This window comes from Theropithecus gelada, chromosome 20 (genome assembly GCF_003255815.1).
Source record: "Theropithecus gelada isolate Dixy chromosome 20, Tgel_1.0, whole genome shotgun sequence".
In the NCBI taxonomy this organism is placed as follows: domain Eukaryota; kingdom Metazoa; phylum Chordata; class Mammalia; order Primates; family Cercopithecidae; genus Theropithecus; species Theropithecus gelada.
In genome coordinates this window covers 17677121-17689676 of record NC_037688.1, presented here as the reverse complement: position 1 = coordinate 17689676, position 12556 = coordinate 17677121, and positions in this window count along the sequence as shown.

Sequence of the window (12556 nt, the reverse complement as noted above, 5' to 3'; positions counted from 1 at the left end):
CAGTAGAGTGAAATAAAATGTTGAAAGAAAATAAAAACACAAATCTAGAATTCTACATCCAGGAAAATTGTGCTTCAAAAGTAAAGAAGGAATGAAGACTTCCTCAGGAAAAAAAAAAAAAAAATTAAGGAGTTCTTTGTCAGAGACCACACTTGCCAGAAATGTTAAAAGACTTCCTTCAGGCAGAAGGAAAATGATACAGGTTAGAAACTTATTGAAAATGCATATTATAAACTCCAAGGCAACCATCATTTTTGTGAGGAATAGTATCAATAAAGGAGATATAACAGAATCAAATAAAATGCTGTTAAAACAAGAGAAGGCAGGAAAAGTAAAAATTTTAACAATGTAATGGAGAGAAAATAGTTACAACATATTTGATATTTATCCAGATATGTCAATAATCCTTTTAAATGTTAATTATCTAAATGAACCAATTAAAAGACAGAGATTAGATTTTTTTTTAAAAAAAGGAAACTCACTAAAAGAAACTCACTCTAAATGGAAAAACTCTGATAAGTTCAAAGTATATAAATCAAGAAAGATGAGCCACATTAATACTAATCAAAAGAAAGCTGAGTAACTATTAATTTCAGACACAGCAGACCTCAAAAGAAGGATGATTATCAGGAATAAAAAGGGGCCCTATATAATGGTGAAGTGATCGATTCTACAAAATTACAAAATAATCGTAAATGTGTCTGCACCTACCAACAGAACATCAAAATATGTGTGGCACAAACAGATAAAACTAAAAGAAAAAATGGACGAACCTGTGATAGTTGGAGATTGCAACACCCATTGTCAGCAAGTGTTAGATAAATCAGTCAGAAAAAAAATCAATAAAAGTATATTTCACCTGAAAAGCACTATTCACCAACTTGATCTAATTGATTCTTATAGAATATGTCTTTGAACAACAGCAGAACACACATTCTTCTCAGCTTGCATGGAACATTCACTAAGGTAGACCACATTTTAGGCACAAATCATATCTTAGCAAATACAAAATTATAGAAATCATGTACTATCTTTTCTCAGTCTACAATGGAATTGAATTATAATTCAATAACAGAAATATAGCTGGAATATCCCCAAGGGTATTTGGAAATTAACTAACACACTTCTAAATAACAATGGTCAAAAAGAAGTGTTAAGAGAAATTTAAAAATCTTCTGAAGTAAGTGCAAATAGAAACATAATGTATCAAAATGTATGGGACACAGAAAAGGCAATGCTTAGAGAGAAATTGATAGCATGAAATGTATATATTAGAAAATGAAAAATAATTTAAATCAATAACTGAAGCTTCCACCTTAAGAAACTAGTAAAATTAGAGCAAGTTAAGCATAAAGCAAGCAGAAGAAAAATAATAAAAATTAGAGCAGAAATTAATGAAATTGTAAACAACAGAAAACATTTGCTGAACCAAAAGCTGGTTGATCAATGAAATTGGATAAACCTCTAACCAAGAATAAAACAGAGATAACACAAATTATCAGACATAAAATATCAGAAAGTTTAAAAATGATTTTTCTACTGATCCAATGAGCATTAAAATGAAAATACAAAAACGCTACAAGCAATTCTATGCCCACAAATTTAATAAATTAGTGAAATGAACCAAATCCTTGAATGACACAAACTATGAAAACACATACAAGAGAAAGACAATCAAAATCAATTATTAATAATCTTAAAAATAAATTACCAGACCCAACTGGTTTGCTTGGTGAATTATAGGAAACAAGCAAAAATGTGGTACTAACTCTCCTCAATCACTTCCAGAAAATAAAATTAGAGGGAACACTTTCTGACACATTCGAAAATATCAGTAAGTGTTGGCGAGGATGTGGAGAAAAGAGAATCCTTGCACACTGTGGGAATGTAAATTAGTATAACAATTATGGGAAACAGCATGAAGTTTCCTCAAAAAATTAAAAACAGGTCTGTTGTATGACCCAGCAACCCTACTACTGAGTACATAGCCAAGTGAAATGAAATCAGAATGTCAAAGAAATATTTGCACTCTCATGTTTATTGCACCATTATTCACAGTAGCCAAGATATGGAATCAACTTAAGTGTCCATCAGTGGATGAGCGAATAAGGAAAATATGAAATTTATACACAATGGAATACTATTCAGCCTTAAAATGAAGGAAATCCTGTCATTTATGACATCATGGATGAACTTGGAGGACATTGTGCTGAGTGAAATAAGCCAGGCACTGCAAGACAAATACCATGATCTTGCTTATGTATGAAATCAAAAAAAGTCTAACTCACAGAAGCAAAGTAGAACAATGGTTACCAAGTACTAGGGAGGGAGTGGAGGCAAATTAGTGAGATGTTACTCAAAGGATAAAGAATTTTGGTTAGACAGGAATAATAAGTTCAAGAGATCTATTGTACAACATGATGATGATAATTAATAACAACTGATTATATACTTGAAAATTACTAAGAGAGTAGATTTTGTGTTTTCACTGCAAAAATAAATTTACGAAATGATGGTTTTGTTAATTAGCTTGATGTAACCATTTTACAACATATACCTATTTCAAAACATCATGTTGTACACCATAAATACATAATTTGTATTTGCCAATTAGAACAAGAAAATGTTTTAAAGTGAGCATTTCCCTAATACCAAAACGAGATAAAGACATAACAAGTAAATTAAATACTAATATCTCTCATGAATACAGATACAAAAATTATCAATAAAATATTTGCCAATTGATCTAACAGTGGATAAAAAGAATAAAGATGCCATAACCAGTTGGGAGGTAGTCCAAGCATCCAAGTTTGCTTTAACATTCAAAGATTAATAAATGTAACCAATGCAACAACAGGCTAATGAAAAAAAGTACATGATTATATTATCTGAAGCAGAAAATTTGACAAAATCCAGTATTAATTCATGAGGAAGACTCTTAGCAAACCAACGACACAGGGAAACTTCTTCAACTTGATAAGAACACCTACAAAAACTCTGCCGCAAACATTACGGTATTGGCAAGAAACCAGATGCTTTCTTGCTTAGATAGAAAAGAAGGCAAGATGTTTCCTGCCACTATTCTTATTTAACAGTGCACTGAATTACTAGCTGGTACAATAAAATAAGAAAGAAAACAAAAGTATACAGACTAGAAGGTAAGAAATAAAGTTTTCTTCGCAGATGATATGATTATTTATCTAGAGTATCCTTCAAAAATCAAGACAACAAAACTTCTGTAACCAATGAGCAAGTATAGAAGGAGATAGGATATATGGTCAGTGTACAAAAGTCAGTTGTTTTCTATATACCAGTAATGAACAATTGCAATTTGAATTTTAAAATTATCATTTACAACAGCACAAAAATATGGCATATCTAGGTACAAATCTAAGAAAATACATATAAGATACATATGGGGAAAACTATAAAAATATTGAGAAGAATATAAAAATATCTAAATTAATAAATACTTTGACTGAAATAGATATTCTAGATTCATGAACTGGAGGAATCAACCTTGTTAAGATGTCAATTTTTCCCAACATGCTCTAAAGGGTCAAAGCAATCTCAATAAAACCCCAGCACACTCTTTTGTAGATATTGAAAAACTAGTTATAAAGTTTATATGGAAAGAGGAAAGACCTAGAATGTCCAACACAATACTGAAGAAAAACAGAGCTGGGAGATTTACACTACCCAATTTCAAGACTTATTAAAAAGGTAGAGTAAATAATACGGTATGCTATGAACTAAAGAAAAAACAACATATAGAAGTATGGAACATAAAAGAGAGACAAGAAATAGACTCACAAAATATGGTCAATGTATCTTTGATGAAAGAGTAAAGGCAATTCAAAGAAGAAAGGATAGTCTTTACAAGAAATAATCCAGAAACACTGAACACCCTATTAAATAACAATGATATACAAAATAATATTAACAAACCTAGAGCCAGACATTAAACCTTGCACAAAAACTATTTCAATGAATCACAACATCTAAGTTTAAAATGAAAAGCTCTAACACTTTAAAAAGAAAGCATAGGAGAAAATATACATCACCTTGGGTTCAGTGGGGGAAGATTAAAATACAATATCCGTAATACACTATATAATAGAAAAACCCATAAATAGAACATTATTAACATTATGATTTAAAAACTATCTGCAAAAGATTCTATTAAGGAAACTAAATACAAGCCATAGGCAGGGAGAAAATATCTGCAAAAGACAAGTCTAATGAAGAATTTGTATCCAAAGTAGACAAAGAATTCTAAAAACTCATGATAAAAATAACTAAAATATAGATAAAGGATTTAAGACACCACCAAAGAAGATATACAAGTGGCAAATGAAAGCATATGAAAAGACATTGAAAATCACTTGTCATTAGGGAATTAATTTTTTAAAAAATGTGATACCACTCTCCCACCTGTTAGAATGGCTAAAATCCAAAAGCTTAACAATAGCAATTACTGGTGAGGATGTGAAAGAATGGGAACTCTCATCCATTGCTGACAGGAATGAGAAATGGTACAGCCACTTTGGAAGATAGCTTGGCAGATTTTTACAAAACTGTACAAAATCTTATTATATAATTCAGCAGTCATACTGCTAGGCATTTACCCAACTAATTTCAAAATTTATGTCCACACAGAAACTGGCACATAAATGTTTACAGCAGCTTTATTTGTAATCATAAAAATGGAAGCAACTAAGACGTTCTGCCAAGAAAGAATCGGTAAATAAACTGTGGAGCATTCATACAACAGAATATTATTCAGAGATTTAAAAAAAATGAACTAACAAGCCCTGAAATGACATGGATGAATCTTAAATACATATTGCTAATCAAAATAAGTCAGTCTGAAAAAGCTATATACTATACTATTGCAGTTATACGACATTCTGGAAAATGCAAAACTACAGAGAACATGAAGAGATCAGTGCTTGCCAGGAACACAGTGGGTGGGGAAAAGGAGAGGGCTAAATAAATAGAACAATGAACATGCTCGGGGTGGTGAACCATTCTGTAAGCCACTGTAATGATGACTATAATGATGAATATACTTAATATATTCACATTTTCAAAAATGAATATACTTAACCTATGCAAATTTAAAAAAAAAATTAAGAGGCTGGAGAATCCCAAGATCCAATGTAAAATGTGACAAAAAACAATTCATTACAGATTTATGAAACAACCTCACTGAAGTGGGTGGTGGGATAGGTGGAATAAGTTGCTGATACAAGTAACTTTAAATGTGAATAAAGTCTGTAGGACTAGAGGCAAAAGGAACTGTACATAAGTACTATATTCTAGTTGATAAAGTTGCTCCCCCTAAGTGTACAAGTTAATGGTTCTAAAACCACTGTGTCATGTATACTGGAATTGAACAATTAAGTACATGGATGGCAGAGGTAGAAGCAAATTTTTTCACTGTCGGAAAGGGATATTGCAGATAAGTAATGGAAGATGAAAAGAGCATTTTATGTAGTAATGGATCTGAATTGGAGACCTCAGTATAAACTCATGTTTAGCTTATTATAGGCACAGAAATACTTGCAGGTATGTGTGTGTGCCTGGGTTAGCATACACACATACCTCCTTGCTTTGTCAACTGAGAGGTCCTGGAAGCTGTGATATCTCAGTAGCAATGAGCACATCCAATACTCAGAACTTGGTTTTTAATATCATTATCCAATAAAAAGAATGAGGATTTCTCTGAGAAATGTCTAATTTTATGACTGGGATAAGACATATACAAGATGAACTCGGAACATCTTATAGATCCAGAAGGTAAGGAAGTGATAAATACACACACACACACACACAGTCACTAAGGTATGTGAAAGGGACACAAGAGCAAACTGAAAGAACTCACAGTGACCAAAGCTGGAACAATTTGAGCAACATCATAAAGCAGTTATGAATTATAATCCAAAATATAATATAAATGTCTATAAGTCTAAACTGATATAAATGATTAAATAAATAGATAGTAAATGGGAGACAGACAAACCTCCAATGCAGAAGAATTGCAGTTTGTGAAGACACTTCACCTTTAAAGAAGCAGAGCATATCTCCTCACTCAAGTGTTAATTACATATAACAACTGTCTTCCAAAGAATACAGTGTGGAATAGGAGAAAAAAAGAATAACTTTCCAGTGGAGACACCTGACAAACACAACATCTACAGGTGATTAATATTAACATCAACTGTGGTAAGTCATGTTGAAAGTATGTGCCCTTGATATGATGTGATGAGAATGGTATTTTACTTCTATAATCTTCATTTGAAAACCCAAAACTCCAGTCGAATTATGAGAAAAGCTTCAGACAAATCCCAATTGAAGGACAGTCTACAAGATAACTGACCAGTAATTCTCAAAACTCTCAAGGTCATTATAAATAAAGAACGCCTGAGAAACTGTCACAGGAAAGGAGTCTGATATAACATGATTACTAAATGGAATTTGGTATCCTGGATGGGATCCTGGAAGAAAAAAAGAGACATTTAGGGAAAAATCAGTAAATCTGAATAATGTATGAAATTAAGTTAATGATAATGTATCAATATTGGTTCATTAATTGTGACAAGTGTACTATTCTAATATAATATGTTATAATAGAAGAAACAGAATATGGAATATGTAGACCGTCTCTGTATTATATTTACAATGATATTTGTAGATATAAAAGTGTTCTAAACTTTAAATAACAGAATATGGCAGCTGTCTTCAAATACTGGAGAGGATCTCACATGAAAACAGTTGTGTTCTCCACTGCGCTTTCCAAGATTAGATTAATGTGTGGTCACAGTCCAGACATATAACAAAAAATGACAATTTCACATTGCACACACACACATCTTTATTTAGAAAAGCTTGACCCAGATGGTAGTGAGATATCAGAAGAATTTTTTAAAAGGCTGGATGATGAACAGTGATGCGGTACTATAATTCTAGCAGCACATGGATATTATATTACTGTCTATTATGGCCTGTGGGCTGGCCACCTGTTTTTGTAAATAAAGTGTTATGGGAACACAACCATGATTGTTTGTTTATGTATTATCTATGGCTGCTTTTATACTATAATGGCAGAGTTGAGTAGTGATAACAGAGTATGACTTTCAAAGCTCACCATATTTATTACTGGTCCTTTACAATGAAACTTTGCCAATCCCTGCATTAGAAAATATCACCAACATTTTGGGCCTTTAATTACCATAATTCCACATTCTCTCCCTCTCCACATGAGCCTAGGTTGAATGCTTATCTGTTATCAATATTCAATCCACACTTACTCTATTGAAGGTTCTGCTTAATACGCCGTGCTTGCCAGCATGGCCTATCAACTTAACTAAAGAGAAGGCAAACATTGCCTCCAAATAAACAATGATGATCACACAAAACCATGACATCAAATGTCTCATCTATGTGGTCCCTGAGGACAGGTGTAAAAAGTGAATAACCAGATAAGCAGTGAAGCATGTAATATTAGTGTATGCAACATTACCCGTAGCACATTGTTTTAAATCCATTTCTGCCCCTTTCACCCCAGACCTCATCTCCTACCAGTAGTAGAAAGGTGACACTAATGCTACAAAACACGTGGTTTCATAAGCATAGAAAGTATGAGTTGTTTATTCTTTGTCTCCAATTTTTCTAACAGAAATCTCCTTCCTTCCTCCCTTCCATTTATCTTCTCTTCTTTTCTATTTCCTTGTAATAATTTCTTTGTTCATTTATCTTTTGAAAATGTATTGTGTATAAAAGTGACATCCAGAGTCAATGACACAACTTCTTCCCTAAGGAACTCATCTCATTTTGGAATAGTCTGAGAACTACTCCAAAATGTATTATGGCTTATTAAGTAGTATAACAAAGGTACAAATAAGGCCCTATTATGAAAGATTTTCAGAGGAATTGAGGTGTGTGCAACATTTTTTATTGCTTACTCCTACAAGTACCAAATAAAGAAGATATTTGGCCTTAAAGTTTTAGCACAGAGCATCAAGACTCACTCACTGCTTCCCACATAAAAGTGGATTGTAGAAATAATAAAGTATGACTAATCATTATGTTTATAGTACATGGAAGTTCACAAGTCATTTTTATATTCAGTATTCCAAAGACAGGCTTGTGCAAAACAAAAGATCTAACAGACAGAAGAGGTGAGTATGTGGTATATATGCATCCCTGCTGTCATTTTATACCCAAATCTCTGTTCCATAATGCTGTTTCCCACAGAGTTCATTCATGACTTACATCTCTTCTCAGCAGGAGGCTCTAGAGCCCCACAAAATCTGACATGCAGGTTGAAAAAAGTGTGCAATCTTTTCTGTAAATTACATCTTAAAAATATGAAAGCTACTATGTAATGGCACCTGTTGCTTGGAAAGTGTAATCAAGTGAGAGTGAGTAAAAGAGAATGAGAATGAGTAAGCTGTGTAACTCTGGGGCTTTTATGTGCAGCTCCTAGAACCTTATTTTTATCAAACTGAATTTGCCTTGAGGGTAATTATTACATCCTGCAATCCTTGTTTTCTTAGCCTATCACAATGTTCAGTACCAAAGTGCTCAAGTGAGTTTGGCTTAATTGAATGAATTTTATTTTTCCTTGACAGTGTCAATTCTCCTCGGCATCCCCTGGTGACAATGTCTCCCTTGATATCTTAGGGGCCTTTTCTTTATTTGCCAGGGCTAAATTCTGCAGCTTGAATAATCATGGATTTGACGTCACTGGTCTTTTTAAGTTATGCTGGCTCTACCTGTTATTTGTGAAGAAGTGGGCTTGCTTTGTCAGGAAATGGGGTGGAATAGTTTTCTCATCAATTATTCTCTGTACTCTTTGCACTGCTCTTCTTTCCACCAATGTTGTTCTACCTGTCAGGAAAAAAGATCACCACCTCCAGTATTAATATTTTCTGATTTGGTGCCAAAGATGTAAGCTTTTCTCTTTTAGGATCTCACTCTAAACTTAGTGTCACATTTACTTTGCACATACCAATCTCCATAATTTTCATCCCATCCAAAACTTCACAATGCTTTTCTTCTTATTTTAAGTTGTCTATTAAAGAAAATGTAAAAACTGATGCAGCTCTCAATTCCACTCCTAGCCAGATTTCTCCCTAAAGCCTCTGTTTAGAGTAGGCTGATATAAATGACTCTGGATTAAACCCAATGTACCACTTCACAAGATGTAAAACTCCAAATTGTCCCTCCCTTTTCAAGGGGCATCTTTGCTCCACCCTACAATGGGTTGAACTGGAGGGTATACAGTATTCTAGACTAAGCCAAGTATTTAATAGATGAGTTATCAGCATAACAGAGATACTCTCAGATAGATCAAGGGGACTGACACTCTTCCTTCCCAAGGGTCTCACATCCAGAGCAAACCATCCTGTCTATAATACTAGAATTGTGTTTCCAAGAAAGTACTGTAGCAATATGAAGGTCACTTTGGTAGTAAGTCCCTCCCCCTGTATCTATGATTTAAAATAACTCAGGCCAGTTCATAGTAATTTTTTGGACCCTATCTGCTCTTTACAATTATAAATATCAAGACTCCAAAGTGCCCCCATGAAAATCAATATTGGTCAAAAATCACTTATCTGGACATTTAATTATCTCATTCTGTCTCACTGTCACCTCTACATCATAAATTCTCTGAGCCTCAGTACCTTCACTTATAAAATCAGTATTATTATATTCTCCTTCCCAAAGGATCATTTAAAAATCCAAAATGAGTTAATGCAAGAAAAATATTTCTCACAATGATGCGCATTTATCAAGGGCTCAATAAATAGTAAGTGCATTGTACAATATAGAAAATCTGGAAAAGGTCTTTAAGGGAACAATCTATTTTCTTTTCATATAGATAAGAATGAGAAAGTATCTTTTAACTTTCTCACCACAACACTTTTTACAAATAAGCAAATGGTCCATTTGGCCAGGGAAATACTACTTTGTAGAAAATCTAAGCCAGGCATGGAAGATGACTAGGAAGATCAATTTTTCACCATATTAAGACAAGAAAAAATTTACTTTATGAAGGGAACAGCTTTGAAAATGTTAAAATTTCAAGTTCTTTCATTTTCTTTCCCCTCTACTCTTCAAAGTTACAAATGTTGAGACTCCTAAATGCTCTGTGAGTTGCAACATTTATGTTATTTCTGTTAAAAATTCTCTAGCTGAAAATCTTCTGGCTTAGAAACATGTTCAATATTCTTTGCACACAACTGAGTATCAGGGAAAAAAAAGCAAAAAGAGCTCAGGATTTCTAAACTATATGTTGCAGAGGGCACCCACTGAGGTCAATTACTCTTTGCTAAAAGGGAGTCTCTTGGATATTCACTCAGAATCCATGTATTCCTGTCTTGCCACAATTGTGATAATGGTTGCTATTTGATATCTTGGTTTACAAAATACTTTTAGTATCAAATTAAAAATATCAGTTACCAGAGTGTTCTGGGTTGAGCTCGTATATATGCAAACCTATTCCCAAAGGCTGGGGGAGATGAGAGGCCAATGAAAGAGGCTGACAAATCCAGTTTTTCAGAAAGAAATAAAGGAATAGGGACTACCGAACAGAAATGATGCCTTGGGTGACTGTGAGACAGTGGATCCTCTATATTCACCATCCAGAAAATAGCCTTTAAGTAGCAAGCTTTTAGGATAAGCCAGGTGAAGCTGGTCATGTCTTCAGACTTTCTTGTCAAAGGATCATGAACATTTGGGTAGGTTAGAGAAGCATCTTTATGAGGTGTTATCTATGCTACAGGCACTGTTTAAAGACCTTCCTGCAGAACACCTATGTGAGGGTCAGACAGTGGTCATCATGGCAGTTTTGCTTCAAGGTGGCATTACTCTTGCCATGCAACATGCTGTTTTCCTACACCTGAGTTAGGCACACTAAAAGATATTAAGAAATTTAAAGGAACAGGAAAAGAAAGAAGTAACAGACTAACACTAAAATTAATCAGAAGAATTTCAATGTGAGGAACATTGAGAAAACAAACACTTAGGAATCCAAACACCACCATTGTTCCCCAGGAAAGTAATTATCGTGGTTTGAAACATTAACCTGGGTGATATCAGCAACATGACAGAAGAGTAGGCTCTGGACTCTCCCTCTAGCTACAGATACACTGAATAAACAGCTACACATGGATCAATACCTCTAAGAGAAATCCATAAACTAGTTGAGAGTCTCTTGCACACTTGGTAAATGAGAAAACTACTCCACATTGACATGGGTAGAAAATGGGTAAGACACACACTTTTGTCATAAATCTCATTCTCAGCATAGCACCATACAACTGGGAGGGAATCCCTAACTCCAAGCTTCTCCCTGAGGAGCAAAGAGTGTGTTGAGACTACACATCTAGCACTACAACTTTTATCACTGCTCGAAGGGACTGGCTCCAAGCCCACTCACCTATCTCTGAATGAGGTTCAGCATTTACTAGTCTCCATGGACCACAAAGAAACAAGAGGTGGCTTTAAACAACTGCATAGAACTTTCCTTGCCTTTTCCTCCTAGCTCATCACTGAGCAAGCAGGCAATAAAGCTGAACTCTCAGCTTCTCCCTGGAAGAGGTTAGACCGCACATCCAATGTTCTGACTTTTCTAGCTGCTTCCAGAGGCTCTGGCTTCTAACTTGCCTGTCTCCAGGAACTGACAGGACAAGAAATCACCAGTTTCCTTGAAATTGAATGGGTATGTGGACACTTCCTGTGGCCTAGAGATTGAACAGGCATGTGAGCATTTCCCTTGGCTCCTCCCTTCAGCTCATTCCATTGATAAAACCAAGAATGCAGCTTCTCACTATAAGGAACTGAGCTACACATCATTTGCCCCAACTTTTCTAGCTGCTATCCAAGGACTGACCTCTAACTTGCCTGTCTCTGAGAACTGATAGGGCCCAGCATTTGTTAGGTTTGTGGGGGACAGAGAGCAAAGCAGTGGTTTGAAATTGCATATGATCTGAAGGAGAATGCAGATATTTGCCACAATTCTTCTCCATGCTCACTACAAACAGATGATAAACTTCAACTCCTAGCTTCTCGCTGATGAAAGAAGGAATTGGGCCATGCGTCTAGCACCTCAACTTTTCTGTCTGCTACTCAAGAAACTGGCTTCTGTCTCACCTGTGTTGGTGCACTGATGGAACTTGGCATACTCTTGTTTACTGGGAGCTACTAAAAACAAAGGCAGTGGTTTGGACAAGCACCAAAGAAGGCAAGCACTTGGAAGAAGGCAAACAGAATCTCTGTCTGGGCTGATTGGCGAGGTTCATCTTCTGTACAAGGCAGTCTGTAAGGAGGGGCAAAGACAAATATTTTATCTAATGTGTAGAAACCAAAGACAGAATTAAGGAAACTAAAAAAATGGGAAAATATACTCCAAACAAAAAAAAAAACAAGATAAATCTCCAGAAACCAATCCTAATAAAATGGAGGTATGTAATCTATCCAACAAAGAATCAAAATAACTGTCATAAAGGTGCTCACTAAAGTCATAAGAGCAATGAATAAACAAACT